A 22,292-nucleotide genomic window follows, 5' to 3' on the forward strand; every position below is an offset into this window, starting at 1 on the left:
TTTTTTTTTTTTTTTTTTTTTTTTTTTTTTTTTTTTTTTTTTTTTTTACTTTCACCCATCAAATTGATTTGTAAAACACAGGTTTTCAGACCACCCATACTCTGTTACCGGTTTATGACGTGGGCAGGAAGTACATAAAGGAATTAACTCAAAACCTTCAGTTAATCTCACTTTTCTTATTAGGGTTTGCTATATATACATAAATGTTGCTGAAAAAAATACAAAATTGGTATCATGACAAAGAAGGCCTATGAAAAAGGTCATTCTCAGGACTACTGAATAATGCTTGAATACATAGTTAAACCAAACACAAAAAATTTTTTTCTTTCCAAACTTTAGATTTGATTGTGCATATTCCTGTAGAAGAACAGTTTGGTTCCACATTCACAAAGACTTTTTGGCCCAGTTAGTCTCTTCGAGGAGGTCTCTTGGTTCAAGGGTTTGGGCTCTGGCTCCCCTGATTTGACCCAGGATGTTTCTCTACAGAAACTCCAACCAAACACATGTGTAACAAGTCATTGCTGACATTTTTCAAATGAATGAGGTAGAAACAGATTAGTAAGGGGGTTACTCTAAAATGATAAGCAAAAGTCAGGTCAACAAGGCTGGGCACGAAGAGCTTTAACGATCTATTGAAACTGCCAGTATCTTACTTTACTAAAATTTGATTTGGGAGATGAAAATGGGGCTGAGGATGGGGGCTGGAGTCCAGAAAAAGAGTCAGGTGCACACTGAACCGCACAGGGTTGCTAGGGCACATCTGAGTTCCCGCCCCGGGGACCCTCTCACCAGCTGCTGCTTACCCCTCCCTTCTGCGAGATTTCTGAGGTCAGTGTATTCAGGCCTTAGGTTTGGTGGCCTGGAGCCCTTGTGCTTTGCAACCTGTTATAACAATCTGTCTACCTTTGTGAATATCTAATGAATACTAGATGCACTCCTGCGAGACTAGAATACATACTGAGCTAAGAAAGACAAAATTTTTCTTTCCGTTAATTCCACCGTGGTTCATATTCAACACATCACTATATTCATCCGTCTTTGTGGGCTGGAAAGCCAGCCATATGGAATCAGATACACAGAGCAGATTCTCTCCCCAAGAGCCTGGGAGAGCATATACATAATGACCCTCTTTCCCTTCCTCGTATTGGCTGAAATCTCTTAGACCCCCGGCTATTTCCAATCACTTCGGAGTTCTCTGCAGCTCTGCTCCCCATCTTCTTCTCTCTACATTGGAAGAAGCACGGAAAAGCTGCCCAAATAAAACCAAACCAGAAATTCCCTGGAAAACAGAAAACTACATCCTGTGTCTTGCATCCTGACTGCCCCATTTCTCTTCCTTCTCCTCACCCCTCCCAGTCCATCCTCATATTCCTTTTCAGAGCTTCTGGCTTTTTGTTGCTGTGAAAAGCTGCTGGTATTAGGGAGACCGGCATTTATTTGTTTTTTCTTTGTCTAATCCACAGGGACATCTTTGCCTTTCTCTGCAATACCATTTGAGGGAGGGTGTAACATAAGAGAAGGCGACTAATGGATCATTTGAAAGAACTCTCAAAATTGGAAACAATCAATAACAAGTATTCCAGGTGCCCCTAACTCTGCCCTCCACCCCATACAGTGGGAGGTAATGCAGAATAGGGGTTAAGAACCTGTCATCCAATGACTTGGATGTGAATCCTGCTTTGTCTCGATCTCCTTATCTGATTTGACACATTACTTAGCCCCCAAAGCCTTGATTTCCTTCTTCACACCCTAGTTGTTATTATTATCCACTGCAGGGACAGAGGTGTGAGCCCTACCCCTCTAGGAGCTTGCACTGAAATGGAAAAAGTACTCAAGCCACACGTTCTACATCACTGCCATCCCAGTGTTTCACCAACTGTGGAACTCGCCATGGCCATCAAGTCCCTGGTGGGAATGTGAGAATACGGGTCAAGTGTTTTTCTTAACATAATTTAGCGTTGCCAGCCAGGAAGCTCACCTTTCCCTCCATGGTTCATCTAGTCTTTAAAGACAAGTGACACCCTGGCCCTTCCAGGTTGGTTGATTTCCTGGTGATCTGACACCAACCCGAGATTTCAAAGCAGAGTCTTTCCTCGTCAACGGCATGTATGGCACACAGCTGGTACCCTATTCAGAAGCAGTGACCCATGTGCTGAAAACTGATGCTTCTGGTGGCAGATGAACAGATTTCATTCTCTAGCAAAATTTCTCTTTCCTAAGTGAGAAAAGCTCCTTCCCTTCCTCCTTTCCTCTCTTCCTTCCCTTCCTTCCTTCCTTCCTCCTTTCTTCCTTCTCTCCTTCCTTCCTTTCCTTCCCTCCCTCCTTCCTTCTCTCTCTCCTTCCTTTCCTTCCCTCCCTCCTTCCTTCCTTTTTTCTTTTCTTTTCTTTTCTTTTCTTTTCTTTTCTTTCCCTGTTTGGTGCCCAGATAATTGGATTATTTGGAACACCTTTATTTTTCTTTTAAATAGGGTGGTGGGCATCAACTGGATATTACAGCTTCTTGCAAAGTAGCTAGATAGTGTGACTAATTAGATCCTGACATTGGTAACAACTCATAGGTCTGGTTCTTTTCTTTCTTTCTTTTTTTCTTTTTTCTTTTTCTTTCTTTCATTCTTTCTTTCTTTCTTTTTTTTTTTTTTTTTCTAACAAATCTGGAGGACATCAGAGTGGACAAAAATAATTTCCCCATCTGCAAAAGATTTCACAGACAAATAGTACTTAAGCTGAGAAATCCCATGATAAATTTGCCAGTAGACCAATTCTCCTCACTGGTATGAAGGAGGTTTATAACAGGAATCCTTTGTGCATTGTGGAAGGCAAATGCATATGTATTTTACATGAGCAAATTCTAAACCACCCAGCCATGATGTTTTTAAATTATGCTTTCCCCAAAATAACCCCCTTTAGATCAAGTTCTCAAAGTTTTCTCTCCATGATTGTAAGCTGCTCTTGGAGCCCTGGAAAGGATGGAAAGAGAAACTGAGAGTCAAAGGTTTCCATGTAACCACAGCTATTTCTTGCATTGGAAGCTGCCTATTTTTGTTCTCTCTAGAGAGAGAATTGCAGAAGATTTTTATGTCTGTCTCAGAATTGATTATGGGTTTTTAGCTTTACCAAGTTCAGACTTAAAAAAAAATACCAACAAAAGAAACACAAAAATAACACTTATCATTCTCTTCTGCATATGTCAGTGAGTTTATTCTGCACTTGGGCATGTTTGGGGTAGCATTACATGTTGATATTTACTATGAAACACTACAAACTTAAAAGTAGCAACAGGAGAACACCATGAGGACAGCTTGTGTTCTTTGTGTGAATTGATTCAAGGCTCTCATTCATAAATTACCTAGACCTTTTGGTTAGTTCCCAGCCCCCCACCCCCACCCCCACCCCCCACCCAGGTGATAACTCAGTAAAATCTGGATCCAATCTACTCCAATTAGTACTGCCATATAAACAAACTGTTTGAACTCTGGATTTCACTTTTGGAGGGGAAAAATTAAAAAGCTAAGTATTGTAAAACCAATCTTAACTTTGTTTTCTCTCTTGTATAATTAGTGGCTCTTTTACCAATGCAGAAATGCTTTACACAACATAAGAGTGAGGTCAATAAAGGTAGAAAAGTTATAAAGAAGTAGAAAATAAGAGGAAGGAAGTAAAGAGAAATGCAACAGAAAGAAAGGATGGGGTAAGAAGAGGTGGGGAGAGAAGATATGCTTGTGTGAGCCTTTACAAAGAGCAAGAAAAAAAAGAATTTAATGCCCGGACTGAGGTCACCACTGGATCTTACTGGTGAGTATAGTATAACACACACTGAGAGTTTATCCAAAAAATTCTCCAAGCTCTGATACAAAGTTTCAAATACTTATCCAAACTCAGCAAGGCACATCAGAATGGCCTAAGTGAGGGACACCTGGATGGCTCAGTCGGTTAAGCATCCAACTCTTAACTTTGGCTCAGGTCATGATCTCACAGTCCATGAGTTCAAGCCCCACGTTGGGCTCTGCGCTGACAGCATGGAGCCTGCTTGGGATTGGGATTCTCTCCCTCTTTTTGCCCCACACTGACTTGTGTGCATTCTCTTTCTCCCTCCCTCCCTCCCTCCCTCTCTCTCTCTCAAAAATAAAAATAAACTTAAAAAAAAAAAAGAAAGAAAGGCCTAGGCAAAGGCTATTCTTAATACAACCCACATGGTAGCAGGGCTCTCCCAAACCCCTGTTTTGTGTCCCATAGAGGTCTAGCTCTCTAGATCCACTCTGTGGCTTGTATATTCATTTCTTAATGTAATCTTTTGATGAACAAAAGTTAATTTTGATGAAGTCAAACATATACGCTTTTCTTTTGTGGTTCGTACATTTTAAGTCCTATCCTACAAATCTTTGTTTACTCCAAGCAGGAGGTATTTTTAATATGGGACTTCAAGCAATTTTAAATTGAACAGTAGACATCTCTGTTGGCCTCTCCTCCACCAAGATTTCACACGAGCCATTCTGTGCAGAGATGCTTCAGGCTAACAACACCCCACTGGCCCAGATGATCCCATATGCCAAGTCCCAAATTCCAAACTCTCCGCCCTCTGCAATAGAACCATTTGAACTTCTAAAGCTCCAGGGTTCGCTGTGTATTAGTAAAACCGACAAGCTGTCCTGCGAGTCAAAAGAGTTTTCAAGGACACAGTAACTGTAATAGCAACGTTCCTCTTCTTCACATTATTGAATCAACTCAAACTTCTGGCCTAAGTTTTTCATCAAAATTTTGGGGTTTTGGCTAAACTTGGTGTTTTACTGAAATAATACACAAAACCTTCAACATCCAGAGACCTCAGACACTTGTTCCCTCTTTATCCATTGTGTCCTTACTGATGAATATGATATGATGTAGCCAAATAAGAAATGAATAAGCTACTTTTCTGCATGGTAACACCTTTGTCTTAATGACATTCAACAGAATCATCCCACAGTCCAGAATGTTATCCGGATGACTGTTCCTCTTACTTCTAATTCCTGAGACCATTTCACCCAGGTCTTCATGTGGAAAATCCATGGCATTTCAGGGTTACTTTATAATATAGGGACTCAATCTTAAATTGTTCTTCTCCAGAGTTGAACTCTAACTTTGTATTTAATCGATATTCTTACAAATTATCTTTTGCTGGATTTCAAACTGTTGCATCACCTCAAGTTCAACATGTCCCAAAGAGAATTTGTCTTTCCCCCCCAAACAGTGCTCCTTTTCCACACCTCCCATCTTTAGCAGGGTTCAGCTCCTAGGCAGCTTGGACTCTTACATCCTCATTGTCCTGCGTTTGTTACTATGGGCTTTATTTTGAAATGCCTCAGATTTGTCCCTTTTTCTTCATTCTCGCCTTAGAACTCACTTTTCTTAAGTTACTGCAATAACTTCTCATCTATTTTCTCTCGACCCTCCTCTCACTCTCTTACCCTGTCATCAACCCCACATCATTTTTAGACTAGGTAGTTCCTTCTGTGTTTGCTCAATAACCAACACTGCATCCCTCTGGCTCCACACAGGCCTCACCCCACCTATCTGAGTTATTTCCCAACACTAGCTTGGTTCCAGAAGGCCAATCTCCTCATTCTCTCCTCATGTGTGCCACGCTCATTCTGTCTGAGTTCTTCACGTGGGCTACCACTGACTCACAATCTAAAAGGCCATTTTTCACAATCACTTTTTAAACTCTTCTCTTTCAAAACTTGGTTCATCTTACCTTCTTCAACTAATTTTTTCTCTTCCCTAAACTATTGCTTCACTTATAATCCACTGAATCTAGTTTGAAATATCTGAAAACATCATCTGGCTCACAGAGTTCATGTGATAATCAAATGGAAATACATGGGGAAAAAAAAAGAAGCCAATATGCTTACAATACAGAGCCTCTATTAGACAGAAGCTGAGCCCTTGAGGCCCTGGGTAAGTAGATTTGGACTCTACTCCTCCCTTTGACATTTCCTTTTATAGCTACTAATTTACACTGGGCCGAAAGCCTCCCGGGGAAAACAAAAGACTTGAATGCCGCCCACTATTGGGAATCACATACAGCCATGTCTGATGGACTGGGATGGCCCTAGTGGGAGCCAGAAGGACAACGGAGTCTTTAGAGAGAAGTTATCACATCACAGAGAAGGGGGAGTGTGGACCAGTGAGCCAGAATGCAGAGGTGATTTTAGGAACGGCCCAACAGCTGATACCGGAAACTTCCTGACCCAGACCTAGTGCCAGCACTTGTCATTATAGAAAAAGAGCTTAGTTGTATGAAATGGAATGAGCTGTATATTAAGCACCATAGCATATTGGGGCTCAATAAACCTTACTGACAACCCTTCCTTCTCTTTCCCCACCCCCCTAGCTGGGCTGAATACAGAAGAGCATTTTTCTCTCTTTGCCAACATAGTGACAACATCTCCGGCCTCAAGGTACAGTGGCATTATTCCAATGTCCCAGACAATGGGTGCAGGGGGTTCCTATCTCCACAGGTGGCTAGAGGGACAAGAGCCAAGTTCCACCCCTGGAGGGGTACCTCTGTGGACCTGCCAGGGCCCCAGGCTTCAGATTCCTGGCTTGGCTTGACATTGATCATGGAGGCCAGGTGAGTGAATGAGAAGCTGCATCACACTTTTGGGCTCACTGGTCACTGCTGCAGGGGGTCCCTGCACCCAGTTAAGTCTATCAGGATGATTAAGGTCCATTTTCCAGTCCTGGAAATGAAGTGTAATCTTCTTCCTCTACACAAAAGCAGAGACTCTAAGTACACACCCAAAATAAGCACACTTTAATGCCACCTGCTGTCCTCCCATGACTGAGTTCGGGGAAAAGGAGAGGATTCATGTAAAATAAAAGGGCTGAAGTTTCTCACCAATTCAGGCAGGCTCAGTGTAATCTGATGGTGAGGAGGCAGTTGTTCTGATAGTTTATGGGTTCCTGGGAAGTTGGGTCCCTCTTCATTCACCTGCAGGAAGAAAGAGCCTGAATGTTAGGTCTCAGAAGCTGCAATGGCAGTAGCAGGTGACTGTCCTAATTACCCAGACTGTTCTGGGGCCCCTCCTATTGGGGGGCCAGCTAATGTGGACCTGTTTCTGAAAAAGAGTAGCCAGACATGAAGCCTAAGCTGTCTTGTCACAGCATAGGAGTTCAGAGGAAAATAACTGACCCTTTAAAATCATGGCTACAGTCGTTCCTATACTTACATTTCCAATGAGGCATTATTACAAACATTCAAAATATTATAGCCAAATTGCATCAGCCATATACATATATGTCTCATAAACTTCACCTATACTAGGATACAATCTGATGTTCAAAGAAAGAAAACCTCATTACAAGGTGGTCTCTGCTTAGGGAGTCGAAAAAATGGTGGTGGGGGGGGGGCGGGTAGGGAATGCTAGGGTCTCTACCAACACATTGTGCACAACCACAAGGAGATTCTATCTCATTTTGTGAAGCATTAGTGAGGGTCTCTGGCTTCAAGACCCAGTGCCAACATTGCCATTTTGGCATTGAGCACTGTTACCAGTATGGAAATTGAACTGAGTAATAGGTTGGATTTGGGTGCTAATCTCCTTTTGTGTTTGTTTTTTATAAGCTTTAAATATATTTTAGTTCTCATAATCCTATAAAACATTGTGTACACATCCAACAAGGGACAAATGGTTCTGTTTTAGGGTTTTACCTCCAGGACTTTTTAAAAATATAAACACAACAGGATGTCACGATTTAAGCGGACGTCTGCGTTTCCCCCTCCAGCACTACTATTTCCCTTTTCTCCCTTCCTACAATCAGCTTCTCCTCCACATCTGTGTTTTCAATCTTTTAAAAAACTCTTATATCTATTCACGTCCATGGAGAATGTATAGTACGGCTTTGCATTTTTAAACTTTTACATCAAAGCTATCATACTGTACGAATCTTTTGGAAACTCGCTCTTCTCTTTTCTTTTCTTTTCTCTTCTTTTCTTTCTTTCTTTTTTTTTTTTGACTGATCCATGTCGATAGAAATACATCTAGTTCATGCATGCAGTATTGTCTTACTACACAAAATACCACAGACCAGAAGCAGCCACATCACCGCGAGGCTTCTTAAAAGAGGCAGAACTCCAAGCCCCACCCCAGACATAAAGATCCCCAGGTGGTTCCTTTGCACATGAAAGTCAGAGAAAAAAAATTGCTGTATCCCATTTCATCATATGACGGCACCATGGTTTACTTATGCTTTATGATATACAAATATGCTATAACATATATATAAACATACTTATATTAACTGTTCCCCTACCGACGAACATTTGTTTCCAATTTTTTGGTATTAGAAATAATGCTGTGCTGACTACACTTATACATGTCTTAAGCTGCACATGTGTAATTCTTTCTAGGGTCATTATTACCTGGAAGTAGAAATGCAAAGTGGAAGGTATATTCATCGGTCCATCTTCAGCTTGGAATTGCCAAATTGCTTTCCAAAGAGGCTGTGTAGAATTAATACTTCCTTTTGCAGTATACAATCATATCCTCGACAACACTTGACATTGTAAGAACTTTTTGAATTCTGCAAGTCTGATGAGTGTGAAATTGTATCTCATGTGTTTTCTTCTTCTTTTTACAGCTTTACTGAAGTATAATTGACATACGTCAAAGTTGCACAAAAGTATAAAATTTGATGTTTTGACACATGTATACTTGTATGAAACTACACCATAGTCAAGATAATGAACATGTCTGTCATCCTCACCCTCAAAATTTTCTCATGTTTTTCGATAATCTCTCCCTCCTGCTTCTCGTCCTGCCCTGTCTAACTTCAACTGACATTATACACACATATCACATATAGCATAAGAATCTGATACTAATATTCTTCCATTTCCCTCTTTCAGGCCTTGTGTACTTTGTTCTCATATATTTTACTTCTACATTTGTTCTAAACCTCACAACACATTGCTATGATTTTGGTTTTACATTGTCAGTTATCTTTTAAAATAATTAGAAATAAGAAAAAAAATGGTTGTATTTACAGGTGTGCCTCATACCTGTGTTTTCAGATTTCCATCTGGTATTCATTTCCTTCTGCCAGAAGGACTTCCTTTAACATCTCCAGAAATGCAGGTTCGCTGGTGAGAAATTCTTAGGCTTTGTCTCTATTTTGCCTTTGTTTTTGATACATATTTTTGCTGACTACAGAATTCTAGATTCCGGGCATCTGGATGGCTCAGTTGGTCAAGTGTTTGACTTTGACTCAGGTCATGCTTTCATGGTCCGTGAGTTCGAGCCCTGCGTCAGGCTCTGTGCTGACATCTTAGAACCTGGAGCCTGTTTTGGACTCGGTGTCTTCTTCTCTCTCTGCCCCCTCCACTGCTCATTTTCTCTCTCTCTCTCTCTCTCTGTCTCAAAACTAATTAAACATTTTTTTAAAAAATTCTAGATTCCGGGGCACCTGGGTGGCTCAGTCGGTTGAGCGTCCGACTTCAGCTCGGGTCACGATCTCACGGTTCGTGAGTTCGAGCCCCGAGTCAGGCTCTGGGCTGATGGCTCAGAGCCTGGAGCCTGCTTCCGATTCTGTGTCTCCCTCTCTCTCTGCCCCTCCCCCATTCATGCTCTGTCTCTCTCTGTCTCAAAAATAAATAAACATTAAAAAAATTAAAAAAAAAATTCTAGATTCCACGTTTTTACCTTAGTACCTCAATGATATTTCTCCACTGGATCCTGGCACTGCTTCTGGTGATTAAATCTGCTATAATTTCTAGTCTTTGCTTTTCTGAAAATAACGTATATTTTTTTTGCTCTAATTGCTTTTGAGATATTTTCACTATTGCTAATTTTTTTTTTAATTTTAATGTTTATTTATTTTTTTAGAGAGAGAGAGAGACCGAGCGTGAGTGGGAGAAGGACAGAGAGAGAGAGGGAGACACAGAATTGGAAGCAGGCTCCAGGCTCTGAGCTGTCAGCACAGAGCCCGTCGTGGGGCTGGAACTCAGGAGCAGTAAGATCACGTCCTGAGCTGAAGTCGGAGGCTTAACTGACTGAGCCACCCAGATGCCCCTCATTATCACTAATTTTAAGCAATTTGATTATGATGTCGTCAGTGCATTTTTAAAATATTTGTGTTTGGGCTCATTGAGCTTCTTGAAACTGTAGGACTACAGTTTGCACCAAATTTGGAAAAATTTTGGTCACTTTGTTCAAATATATACATATTTTTTATTCACTCCTCCTCCTTGGACTCAACATGTTATTTTATGAGGCCACCTGAGATAGTCCTACAGTTGACGGATGCTCTGTGGTTTTTCAGTCTTTTTTCTCTCAGTGCTTCATTTTAGTTTCAATTGCTATATTTTTAAATGTACTAATCTCTCCTTTCTCAGTGTCTAATTTGCAGTTAATCTCACTTTGTGTACATTTCATCTCAGACATAATAGTTTTCATCTCTGTATGTTCTGTTTGGGTGCTTTCCTTTTTTCTTTTCTTTTTTTTCTTTTCTTTTCTTTTCTTTTTCTTTCCTTTTCTTTTCTTTATAAATACCTGCAATGTCTCTACTTAACATGCTCTTTTTCTACATTCTTGATCATATGTATGTAGTTTACGTAACAATTTTAATGCCCTTACCTACTGCTACCATTATCTGTGTCATTTCTGGGTTGGTTTTGGTTGACTTTTCTCCTCATTATGGGTCATATTTTCGTGTTTCTTTGAATGCCTGGTAATTTTTTATTGGGTCCTAAAACATTGTGAATTTTACTTTATTGAGTGCCAATATTTTTGTATTCCTGTAACTATTTTTGAACCTGTTCTGGGACATAGTTAAGTTAATTGGAAACAGTTTCATCCTGTCAAGACTTGCTTTTAAGCTTTGTTAGGCAGGCTCAGAGCAGTCTTGTCTAGAGAGAATTTTCCTCACTACCGAGGCAATATCCTTCTGAGGACATTACCTAATATTTGATGAGTTGTGTAAATTATGAAGTTTTTTCCACTCTGGCTGGCAAAATCCCAAACTATTTCCAGCACCACATGAGCCCTGAAGATTGTTTTCTCTAATCCTTCTGGTGGTTCTTTCTCCAGCCTTTAGTACTTTCTTCACATGCTAATCAGCTCCTTGGTGAAGGCTTGACAGGTCCCTCTTCAGATCTTCAGAGCTCTCTTTCTCTGCAACACTCTCCTCCCTGGGGTTCTCCCTGCAGACTTTGGCTGCCTTGACCTCTCCCAGACTCTGAGTTCTGTCTCCTCAGCTCAGGGAGCCCTGGGATCTCTCTCCAGAACCCTGGAAACTCTCTAGGAAGGAAGCGGTATTATCATAGGGTTCGCTCCCTTGTCTCAGGGATTACTTGGTCTTATGTCCAATTAATAGTATAAGTATTAGGTGTAAATATTAATGAGATTACATCTGTACTCAATGACTTGCAACCTAAAGCTGCTTGAATTACAAATGCATTAACAGCATTATCACAGTCTCATACAATTTGGCATTATAACTCTTGAAATTTTTTGCTTGTCCACTTGGACAAAATTACTAAATAGATTAGTTAGTACAAAGTAAATAAGGAAAACACATATCTTACTCTTAGTAATATCTAGAACCACAGTTTTCATACTCTGATTGTGGCTCAGAATTACCTGTGACATTTCTTTACATGTTAATGCCTGGCCTCCACCCAGGTCTCTTCAGTCAGAATCTCAAGCAATGATGCTTGCTCGGGATAGGTTTAAACAACTTGCTGAGAACAATTTCAATCATAACTACATACTCATGAATATTACTTTTCATTTAGAAACCATGAATTGAACAACTATTATTATTTATTAAGTGACAGATAATAGATGTAATTGAGGCATAAATCTTTTAAATAGATGTAATTAAGGCATAAATCTTTTAGGAGCTCACAGTTTAATGGAGGCTGCTGACCCAAAAACAGAAAATTCTGTAAAAATATAAATATAATGTTGCAAGTGCAGTCATGGAGGTCTGCACAAGGGCGATGCCAGCACAGAGGAGAGGCCCCTCACTCTAAGTCACATGTGGGCAGAGGCAGGCTCTGCTAGAAGCAATACCTGGACTCAGTAGAGAGAATGAGTATTACATGTCTGGTGAAAGGAGGAAGGAGGAATATATTGCAGGTAGGGAGAGCAACGTGCAGAAACATGGAAAATAAAGTCCAGGGAGACAAAAGTTGCTTAGTGATCCTGCATCTTAAAGTGCAGGGAAGAATGGAGAGTGTTACTACTGGAGGTATGGCATGTCAGGTGAAAGAAGACCTCAAATACCTCAAGGATATCAGAGTTTGACCCATGAGTCAGTGCTTCTCAAACATTAGCGTGCACAGGAATCATTGCGGATCGTGTTAAGAAGTGGATTCTGATTCAGAAGGACTGGGGTGGGGCCAGAGAGTCTGCATTCTCTAACAAACTTCCAGGTGATGATGCCTATAGTGCTGGTCTGTGGACCATATTTTGGGTAGCAAGGCCATGTAAGTAGTCCACCGTATAACAAGACCAACCAACCTGAGATTGTCATACTGAAAAAGCCACATGTAGGCACTCTGGTTGATGGTGCCAGGGGAGCCTCATCTTTCCGACTTCAGTGACACCATCTTGGGCCCTCCAGACCAGCCCATCTGTCATTTAAATACCAACAAGTAACCCCACCTGATGTAGAGAAGGGGATTGCCCAGGTGAGCCCTCTGAATTCATGACCCATGACATTGTGAGATATAATAAAATGGTGATTGTTTTATGCCACTAGGTTGTTGGACAACTAAGCTTTGTTGTGTAGCAATAGATAGCCAGGGAAAATTTTAGTTTAATATGCTTTAAGTGCATATTAGAACCAATTAGGGGGCTTTTAAGAACTATGGATTCTGGGGCACCTGGGTGGCTTGTCAGTTAAGTGTCTGACTCTAGATTTTGGCTCAGGTCAAGATCTTGGGGTCATGAGATCGAGCCCCCATCAGGTTCCACACTGAGCATGAAGCCTGCTTGGGACTTTCTTTCTGCCCCTCCCCTGCTCACACTCTGATAAGCTCTCTCTTTCTCAAAATAAATAAACCTTTAGAAAATATATTGATTTCTAAACCCTAGCCCCAGGGATTCTGATTCAATTAGTCAGAAATGGGGCTTAGGTATTAATAGTTTTAAAAGCCCCCAAGATATGTCTTATAATACATTGTATATAGATTTTAATGTGCAGGACGAGTTTAAGGCTATTGCGATAGGTGATGAAGAACCACCAAGCAAGGAGTTGAGGTGATCATATTTGTTGCAATCATAGTCTACTCTATGGAGGATATAGATTTGAGGGGTTGAAGACCGGTACTAGGGAAACCAATTAGGAAGTTGTTGCAGAAATCCAGGTAAGAAATAATGGAGACTCAAAGTATAACAGTGGTAGCAGGGCTGGAGAGGACAGGATCAATGAGAAAAACTCATAAGACAAACAGACAACTCTAGGAGATTGGATATGGGAGATGAGGCAAAGGAAGGAGCTCAGCACATAGTTTAAGAATGCAGCCTGGGTGCCTGAGTGAATGACGGTGACATTCCCAGCAACTGGGAATCAGTGCATGGAAAGAGAAGCCAGTGAGGCCAGCTGACCTGGGAATACGCTAACTTTGCATTACCTGGAATACCTAGGTGGGGTGGTCTGGGAGGCATTTGGGTGTATATATTTGAATTGCAGAGAAGAGGTGTTAGCTGTGGAGATTGACTGGAGTGGCAACGTCATTATGATAGTACTTGAAACCAAGAGAATGGATGTGTTCAATCTCCGAGAGATGGCTGTGAAGGATACTTAGATTTTCTAGCTCGACCCCATTCCACCCTTCTTTTATGGTATCTTCCTATTCAGCAAAAGTGAAAAGTCCTCAAATGACACCTGAGGTTTGGAAGGCAGATGTGAAGCAGAGGCCATCCTCTTACAGCTCTTTCTGCTGGCAAGTAATGTCATGCATTCATGAGTGGAGACGCCTTTGCAGGGCCAGACTGAGATGGCCAGAGGATGTCCCCTTGGCTCCTGTGCCTCCAACTCCATTCCACCCCTGTATACCCACACCTGTTCTTCCTAGGGCCCCACAGATGGTCAGGATCGTCTATCTTCTTGTTACAACTCTGCACACGTAATCTTAAAGTTAATTTTTTTTTTTTTTACTATGTCAACAGTTATTGACACATTAAATCACCTAAGCTACTTGAGAAATTGAGGCAAAGGCCCCAAGCCCACATATTCTAATGTAACAAGTCGAGGGTGTGGTCAAGAAATCTTTGTTTTTGAAAACATTCCAGGTGATTCTGGTAGACAGTGAGACTTAACTAATATGTATGTTAATCTTGATAATTTTGCTACAAACCACAAATACTTGTCTGTTTCATCTTCACTGTGTGGATCATGAAGTACAGTGGTTATCTGATTTTCACAGAAGACACTCAGGGACTGTGATTTATCTTGATTGATACTCTGTTTAAGTGAAACAGGCCAACCAATGACTCTTGAATTCAACAGCCATATTATTCGTGTTTGTGTACCTAGGAAGAATTTTCTTGCACCAAGTAGATGAATAATAAATAATTACAGAAAGTACATTATTAACCAAAGTATTTTGTAGAAGATTGGCCTCTAAATCTTTTTAATCTCCATAAAGCATTTTAATCAGTATCCATTTATCTGGACTTGGGTTTGATCTGGGCTTTAGGTGTGAATACAGCACATGAATGAGATGAACTAGGAGTTGAATCTTTTTTTCATGCCAACAGCATCTAATCAGGCTAAAGTCCTTCAAGTCAGTATTCTGATTAAATGCCCCAATTACCAGGTAATTGCTAGAGAATAGAGGCAACTGACTCATTTATCTTACGAATTCCAAGTTGGAAACTCAAACGAATAAGAATAATTCTAGCTTCACAGTTAGTTAAATGCCAGGCGAAACCTGGTCAATGTTACTGTAAAATATACCCTCAGCACCACAACCTAAGCATATAGCACCAAAGAGATTTCACATTAATAGTGTGTTTTGAAAAGGCACAATCACAGCAGAGAGCTAAAATTCAATAGTGCAAACCACATGGATATACATTTTCCAAGATAAATAGTTCACATGACTCCTTAATTAAAGTCATTAATGATAATTAATCTCATGGGAAAAATGATTCATCTGATAGGTTAAAATATACTTGGTTTCTTTTTGGTCTAATATCTTCTTTCTAAGGTTACAAATGAACTGTCTTTCATTGTACACATATGTACTCAAGAAAGAAAACAGAAAGCAAGGATGGCCCTTCTGGTGAGTTTGGAAAGATTCAGAGTAAAGATCTGATGCTGTATCCTGATACTCCCTAAATAAGCCTGCTACTCTCCCTGAGGAAACACAGAAAGCAAGGCAGTTCTGTTGACTTAAACATTACGTTGGATGACCAGTGATAAATAATGCAAGGTCTACTTACTTTATTGGCTTCCTCGGAGAAATCAATCCAGGGACTCAAACTTATTGTTCACTGAAATGCATGGATCAATTAATATGCATTGTTTACTCCTGGGTTTTAATCACATTCGAAATAAATGCACTGTATTATGACACTATAAGGGAGTAAGATGTGTACAAGTTCCCAGCACAGAAGCAGAATCCTTCCATTTTCTCATTTTCAGTATAGATTTGATGCTGAGGAAGAATATTCTATGAATTTCATCACCCATGTAATTGCCAGATTGACCCTCCACCCCTCCCCCACTTTGGCCGGTAGAGAACCAAAGTAAATTCAATAGGCAAGGGAGGGATGAGCTGTTCTTTTGGCCCTAGAACAAAAATCACAAGGCTCTGGGAGTATGTTTAATTAAAGTAGTATTAGCCTTGATAAGGGGCTGTCTATGAATGTTCCATCTAAGGCAGATTTGGGTGACTCTTTTCATCCAAGATCCATCTTGGCCACTTCTCATATAGCATCTCCATTTTCAACATAAGAACTCTGGGTAAGGAAGACACAGCTAACTTGTTAAGCACTGAAATTAGGGTCCATAGATAACTTGTTCAGCACTGAAACTTCATAAGCTTTAAAATCCTTCATAAACTTTAAAATCAAGTCATATGAATTGTTGTCTCTCTGGTGTGGTACAGTAGATGGCTGTGATGTGACACCTAGATCCTGCTTTCAGCGTCTGGATAATTCTTTCCCTCAGTTTTCTGGAGTTTGGCTAATGAAGACTCATAGCTAAGTTACCCTTCACGAATTGCCAACAACTGACAGGAGCCATACTGCACAATGTTATGGTCCCTTCCTTTCTCATGTTGGTCAGTGTGTGTGTGTGTGTGTGTGTATGTGTTTGCGTGTGTGTGTGTTTGTGTTTGTGTGTGTGTGTGTGTACACACATGCATGCTGGTACTGATAGTCATACAGAAGCCTAGACCCTTGCCTCAATTTTGGGTAATCATGAAGGGCCACCCTAGTTCCAGGGCTCCCTGTGAGATCAAAAGAGATCTTTGTGGCAACTTCATCAAAATGCATCTTCCTCCTCTGCCCAACTCGGCTCCCATTACTTCCTTCCAGGTATTATTCCTTGGAGCACTCCCCACTAAACCTCCTGCAAGCAAATCTTCATCTCAACATTTGTTTCCAAGGAACCTCAGCCTAAACTACATCAATACCGTCCTTTGAAAAACTGGGTCTAATTTGGGTCCTAGAAACATTCCAGGTCATTTGTCTTTGGTATGCTTAGATAAATGATCACAAAGTTGGAAAACCTCACTGATTTGGGACAAATCAGTGTTTATCATCCATCAGACATTACTTAACTGGGCTCATTTAAAATAATATGGTAACTTCCTTTGTTAGATGTAGAACCACACCTTTATTTATTTGGTTTGTAAAATGTGCCTGTCTCTAGCATATGTTACCTAAAGCTGTTAAATCTCTCAAGTGCTGGACAGAGCAAATTATTTTCAACCCTTAAGATACTTTAGAAGCATTCTTTGCAAAAAATTGATATGCTAACTACAGACAATTTTCTTCTTTAAAGCAGATCATCAAAGGTCCTTGTTCAGGGAACATTTTACCAGTTTAGTTCTGATTATTCTGTATGTTCAATCAGTGATTTATTTTAAAAATCCATTTTTATGATTATATATCTTTTTCTTCCACTTACTCCAAGTTATTATCATATTACTATTGTGATAGGGATTTCTAAATTAACACTGAAACACTGTGAGTCAAAAGCGCATATATTAATGGCTAAGGTATATGGAATGCCACTCTGTCCCAAGTGCTTTCTTTGTATAAACTCACATAATTCTTAACAGGAGATAGCTACTATTATTATCATTATTTTCCAAATGAGGAACCTGCCCAGAGTCACAAACCTAGGAAGCAACATAGCCAGATTTTGAACCCAAGTGATTCGGCTCCAGAATCTGTGTTCTTACCCACCCCACACACTACTTTCTCAATATCCAGAAATCTAGGCCTAGAAAAGGAGAGAAAGGGTTAAAATATTTTGTGAATTTATAGAAAATAAAGATTACTCTTATTTAGACAACTCAGGGAAGGTGATGTTTGAACAAGGTCCTAAAGTATAAATAGCATTTAGAGGTTATAGTGAATTTCCTTCACCTTTAAAAAAAGGCCCTATGAGAAAGCCTGACTTACTAGCAGTTTCAGCAAAGAGAAAATAAATAGAAAAAAACCACCCAGCTATTTGTGTTTCTCCATCTATTAATAAAAATAAATCATTGTATGCCTGGCACTGTAAGGAATATAAAGACTTCTGGTGTATGGTCAATGTCTGTAGAAATTTATAAACTTAGTTGGGTAGGTGAGACACTGAATTTGAAAAAGGTAACAAGTGGGGCGCCTGGGTGGCTCAGTCGGTTAAGCATCTGACTTCAGGTCAGGCCATGATCTCACAGCTTGGGGGTTCGAGCCCCATGTCAGACTCTGTGTTGACAGCTCAGAGCCTGGAACCTGTTTCGGATTCTGTGTCATCTTCTCTCTCTGCTCCTCCCCCACTCACACCCTATCTCTCTCTCCTTCAAAAATAAATAAACATTAAAAAAAGTTTTTAAAGAAAAAGGAAACAAGTAATAACTATAAAGCTTTATATGGTGAATGTCAAATGAGAGTATAACTGGGTAAATAGGTAAGAGAGAACTGACTGGTGTCAGCAATCCTGCTCCCCACCCCCATCCTCAGGATGTATTTCCAAAGGCTCACTGAAAGACAGGTATGGGATATGTCAGGGGGTAGGGGCGGAGTTTACTAGGAAATATGTGGAGGGGTAGAGGTGGAAACGAGACAAGGAACCAGGATGCAGGAGACTCCTTGAGAGTAGATTGGGATTGAACTTTTCAATTCTCAGGCTTTTCAAGACTTAACCTTTTTAGCATCCTATGGAGGTGGGCAAAGCTCAGTGGAAAATGGTAGAGTGGTGTTTTTATGGGAAGGTTATGCCCTGTGTTCTAGTCACTCCCCCCGCCCGCCAACCCAGCCTTTCCAGAGGCCTCCATTCCCCAAGTGGCATGGAAGGCAGAAATGGCTGGGACAAGAAGCATCCCAGTGGAACCAAATAAGGACAAAAGACAGACTATGCTAGATTCTGTAAGACCCCTGGGGCCTTTGAGTAATGGGGTGGGGTGGCAAATCCCAGTAAGAACTGAGATGGATTTTTTTTTTTTTTTTGTCATCTTGCCCAGTGAAATTCCAAGTCATCTAATTTAATTTTTGGGATGAATTCATTACTCAGATGTTTTTTGGTTAACCGAGCATGGTAGTGAGGCAAAATTCATACCAGCTCTGGGCAATATATACACTAAGTTTTCTGGGATTAAATTAAAATCATCACTGCCTGGGCATGTCAAGAAATTTCATGGGAAAAGATGACATTTGATAGAATCCTTGAAGATTGAGTAAAATTGAGAAAAGTGAAAGGAGGGAGTGGAGAACATTCCAATGGCGTGTGCAAAAACATAAAGATGAGACGTACTATTCCTAGGAGATGGGATACTTTAGGTACCTCTCAAAAAAAAAGCACTAAAGGTACAATGCTAATAACTGTATCTTTGAGGTGATACCCAAGCTCCAAGCAAAAACTGTCCATATCTGTTTCTAAAGAGTCTCCAACATTTCTCAATATGTACGAGACTCATTTAAGCCGCAGGTTTAATTTGTCATCATCATCATGCATCAACCCCTCATCTCCCCGAGCTGTACTCTGAAGAGTGTCAGTGATGGGACACTCCAATGCCATATTCTTCAGGAGTTAGGTTGAACATGGGCTCCTCCAGTATTCCTCTGCCCCCATCATGGTCCACCACGGCCAAAGCCAAAAGATGCACCACATGGATCAGAAATGAACTGTGCATCCATCCTTTATTAACAGCTGTGGACTGCAGTCCTTGTGCATGTATTCTTTTTGCTACTAAAGTTAAACAACTTCTCCTCCTCACCAGTTGGTGAAAACTGCTGAATCTGCTCTTCTCCAAACCATCTGTTGTTTCCATTAGAGACAACGTTCACCTGTGTCAGCCAGGTGCATAACCTGCAAAACCCAAATTCTTCTATGTAAAGTGTTTTTTTTTATTTGCAGAAGAATAAAGAACTGGCCTGTACTCTATATAAATGCTATTTTAAAATACCATTGTCTAGTATTTAGCTATAGAAATTGGTGACTATTTAGAAAAGTCCTAGTGTTTAATTTTATCTGTGCATGTTCAATCAGGAGAAAATATAGGCAGACACAATTTCCTCTACTTCTCTTTCTTTGTGTCTCCACACTTTGCTAGCATCCACTCTTTATCTCCTTCTTCCTCTCCCCACACCCCTCATTCTCCCCCATTCTCACTGCATGGCTGGGCTCTGGTCCATAGATTCGAGGACAAGGAAAGGAGGCTCTCTTAACTCCTTACAGCATCTTTTCTGGGCACTTTAGTAACAATGAATTTGCTCCTTTGCCCTACATTTTTCTTCTCTTTCTTCCTCTTGCTCTTTGTTTCTAATGACAATTGACATTACTTTCTGCACAATTCATTTTCTGTATTGCAGAGCTACCAGACCCTGACTTTGCTGAGTAGAAAAAACTCTTTCACCCTGATAAATTACCCAAGGTAAATATTTTGGGAGATGTATTCAAGATTGATAAATGATTTTTAACAATGAACAGGTAAGACATATACCCTAAGATACTCATCCCTGCTCCTTAAAGATGCTAAAGTTAAAGCTACAGACTTCAGAATGGGGACAGAATGGTGCAGATGAGATGTTCCTTATAGAAAAGTGCATTGGAAATGATCTGGACATGGTTAGAGAATGATTTTCTATAGGCTCTTTGAAACATCATCAACAGTTACAGAGGAATGCTGATCTGGCAAGTTCCCTCGTTTGGGGGCTATGTCATATGCCCATAAATGGCATGAACATAAAATTCTCACTTGAATCCAATGGTAACTGAATATTGGAATTACTACTATTTGTGTTTTTCTAACAGTTCCAATTTTGGGGGTAGGCACACCCATACATAAACAATCAGGATGAGTGTCGATAGTCCAATTCTACTCCTTAGAAGAGTCAAGGACACCCAGAAACTAATATTTACAGCAAATAAACTCTAAGGAGTTCATTCAGGGTGCTATAGTCCCAGACAACAGAGTATTCTCACAGGAGACTAAGACAATAGATACGAAACTACTAATTTTGTCACTGCCGATATTAGTAGAGAGCCAGATTGAGCATGAGACTGGCCTGGAATGTTTTACGCTTTTCCTTGAACGGAGCACAAGTAAAGGCCCGGAGGAGGGTGATCCCCCAACCACAGGGAGTGTGCAGCCTGGCTTGGACAGTTTGCTGCAAGGCAGTAGAGTGGATGAAACAGGATGCTGAGTTTGAGAGCCCAACAGTCACAGAGAGAGCAAGGTACAATAGACTAGACCATACAATTAGTGACCCATGGCCCAGTGTCAGTGATCTGATGAGCTACTCCTCCTTACAGGAAGGGAGACAGGAACAGGGATTCCCCCCAGAAGCTCCCACCTGGAGAGTAAAGTAGAAGTCCTTCTCTTCTGGGGGACACAAATTCCCTAAAAAGAAACCCTCAAAGAGCATTGCGTATGATTTCTTCCTATATTAGTTTGCTAAGGCTGCTGTAACAAGTATCACAGACCGGGTGGCTTAAGCAACAGAAATTCATTATCTCACAGTTTTGGAGACCAGAAGTCCCAAAGTCAAGGTACTGGCAGGGTTGGCTGCTTCTAAGGGCTGGAGGGGGAAAGCTGTTCTAGGCCTTTCTTCTTCGTTTGTAGATGGCACTCTTCTATATGCCTTCACATTGTCTTGCCTCCATGCTTATCTATGTGTCCAAACTTCCCTTTTTCATAAGGTCGCCAGTCATACTGGATTAGTCCCGCCCCCATGACCTCATTGTAACTTGATTATCTCTGTAAAGACCCTCTCTCCAAATAAAGTCACATTAATTGTAATTTTTCTCTTGAATCAAGTGTTCCAAAAAAGGCAAGTTTAATAAATATCGCAGTTTGTCAACATATACAGCACTAGCCAGACAGCAGAATGTCTTACTCCAAAGTACGTGTGCGCTTTTGGAAAGCACCGCTCCCACCGCAGAGCCCAGCCATGCCGCTCCAATCGCTGTCAATTTTGAACAAGACTTCTGGAGAAGGCATACCTGGCTTCGTGAATGCTTTCGGGCCCTCCACCTCAAACAGAGTCTCTGTCAGGAACATGAATAACCAGCTCGTCTGTACATGTTCCCTGTCAGAACTGTTCAGCGATCCTGAGCTTCCGTCTCTAAATATTTACAAAGTACTATTTATCAGAATGAAAGAGAATGTTCCTGCTCCACAATGTTGGGCATATGGTAGCAGCATGAAATAGAAGATAAATCGTGCTGGGTGATTCCAACTGGATTTAATGCCAGCAATAATTATTTTTAATCAGATGGAAAGTTCCCTCGGTGATACCAGACCATCTAACATTGGAAAATAATTTTGTCAGTTCTCATTGTCGCATGCTATTTCTATAAATAATCTCCCAGGGTCTTTGAAGCCTAACTTTTTTTTTCCTTTTATCTTTTCCGATTCTTTCTTTCTATGGGAATGTTCTACCAGTTCCCTAAATCCTGGCTGTTGTTTACAGAATGCCCTCACTGAGTTGTATAAAGCATTTGGGGCTTAGCAAATTCTCTCACAACCATATGGAATTTCAACAAATGTCTTGATTCTCCACATACTTCTTCCCTCCTGGACCCCCCAAAAAGAGGATGGCAAAATATGAAAAGAGGATGGCTGACAGCAGCCCAGATCAGGTGAT

This window comes from Panthera uncia (assembly GCF_023721935.1).
Source record: "Panthera uncia isolate 11264 chromosome B3 unlocalized genomic scaffold, Puncia_PCG_1.0 HiC_scaffold_1, whole genome shotgun sequence".
Lineage (NCBI taxonomy): Eukaryota > Metazoa > Chordata > Mammalia > Carnivora > Felidae > Panthera > Panthera uncia.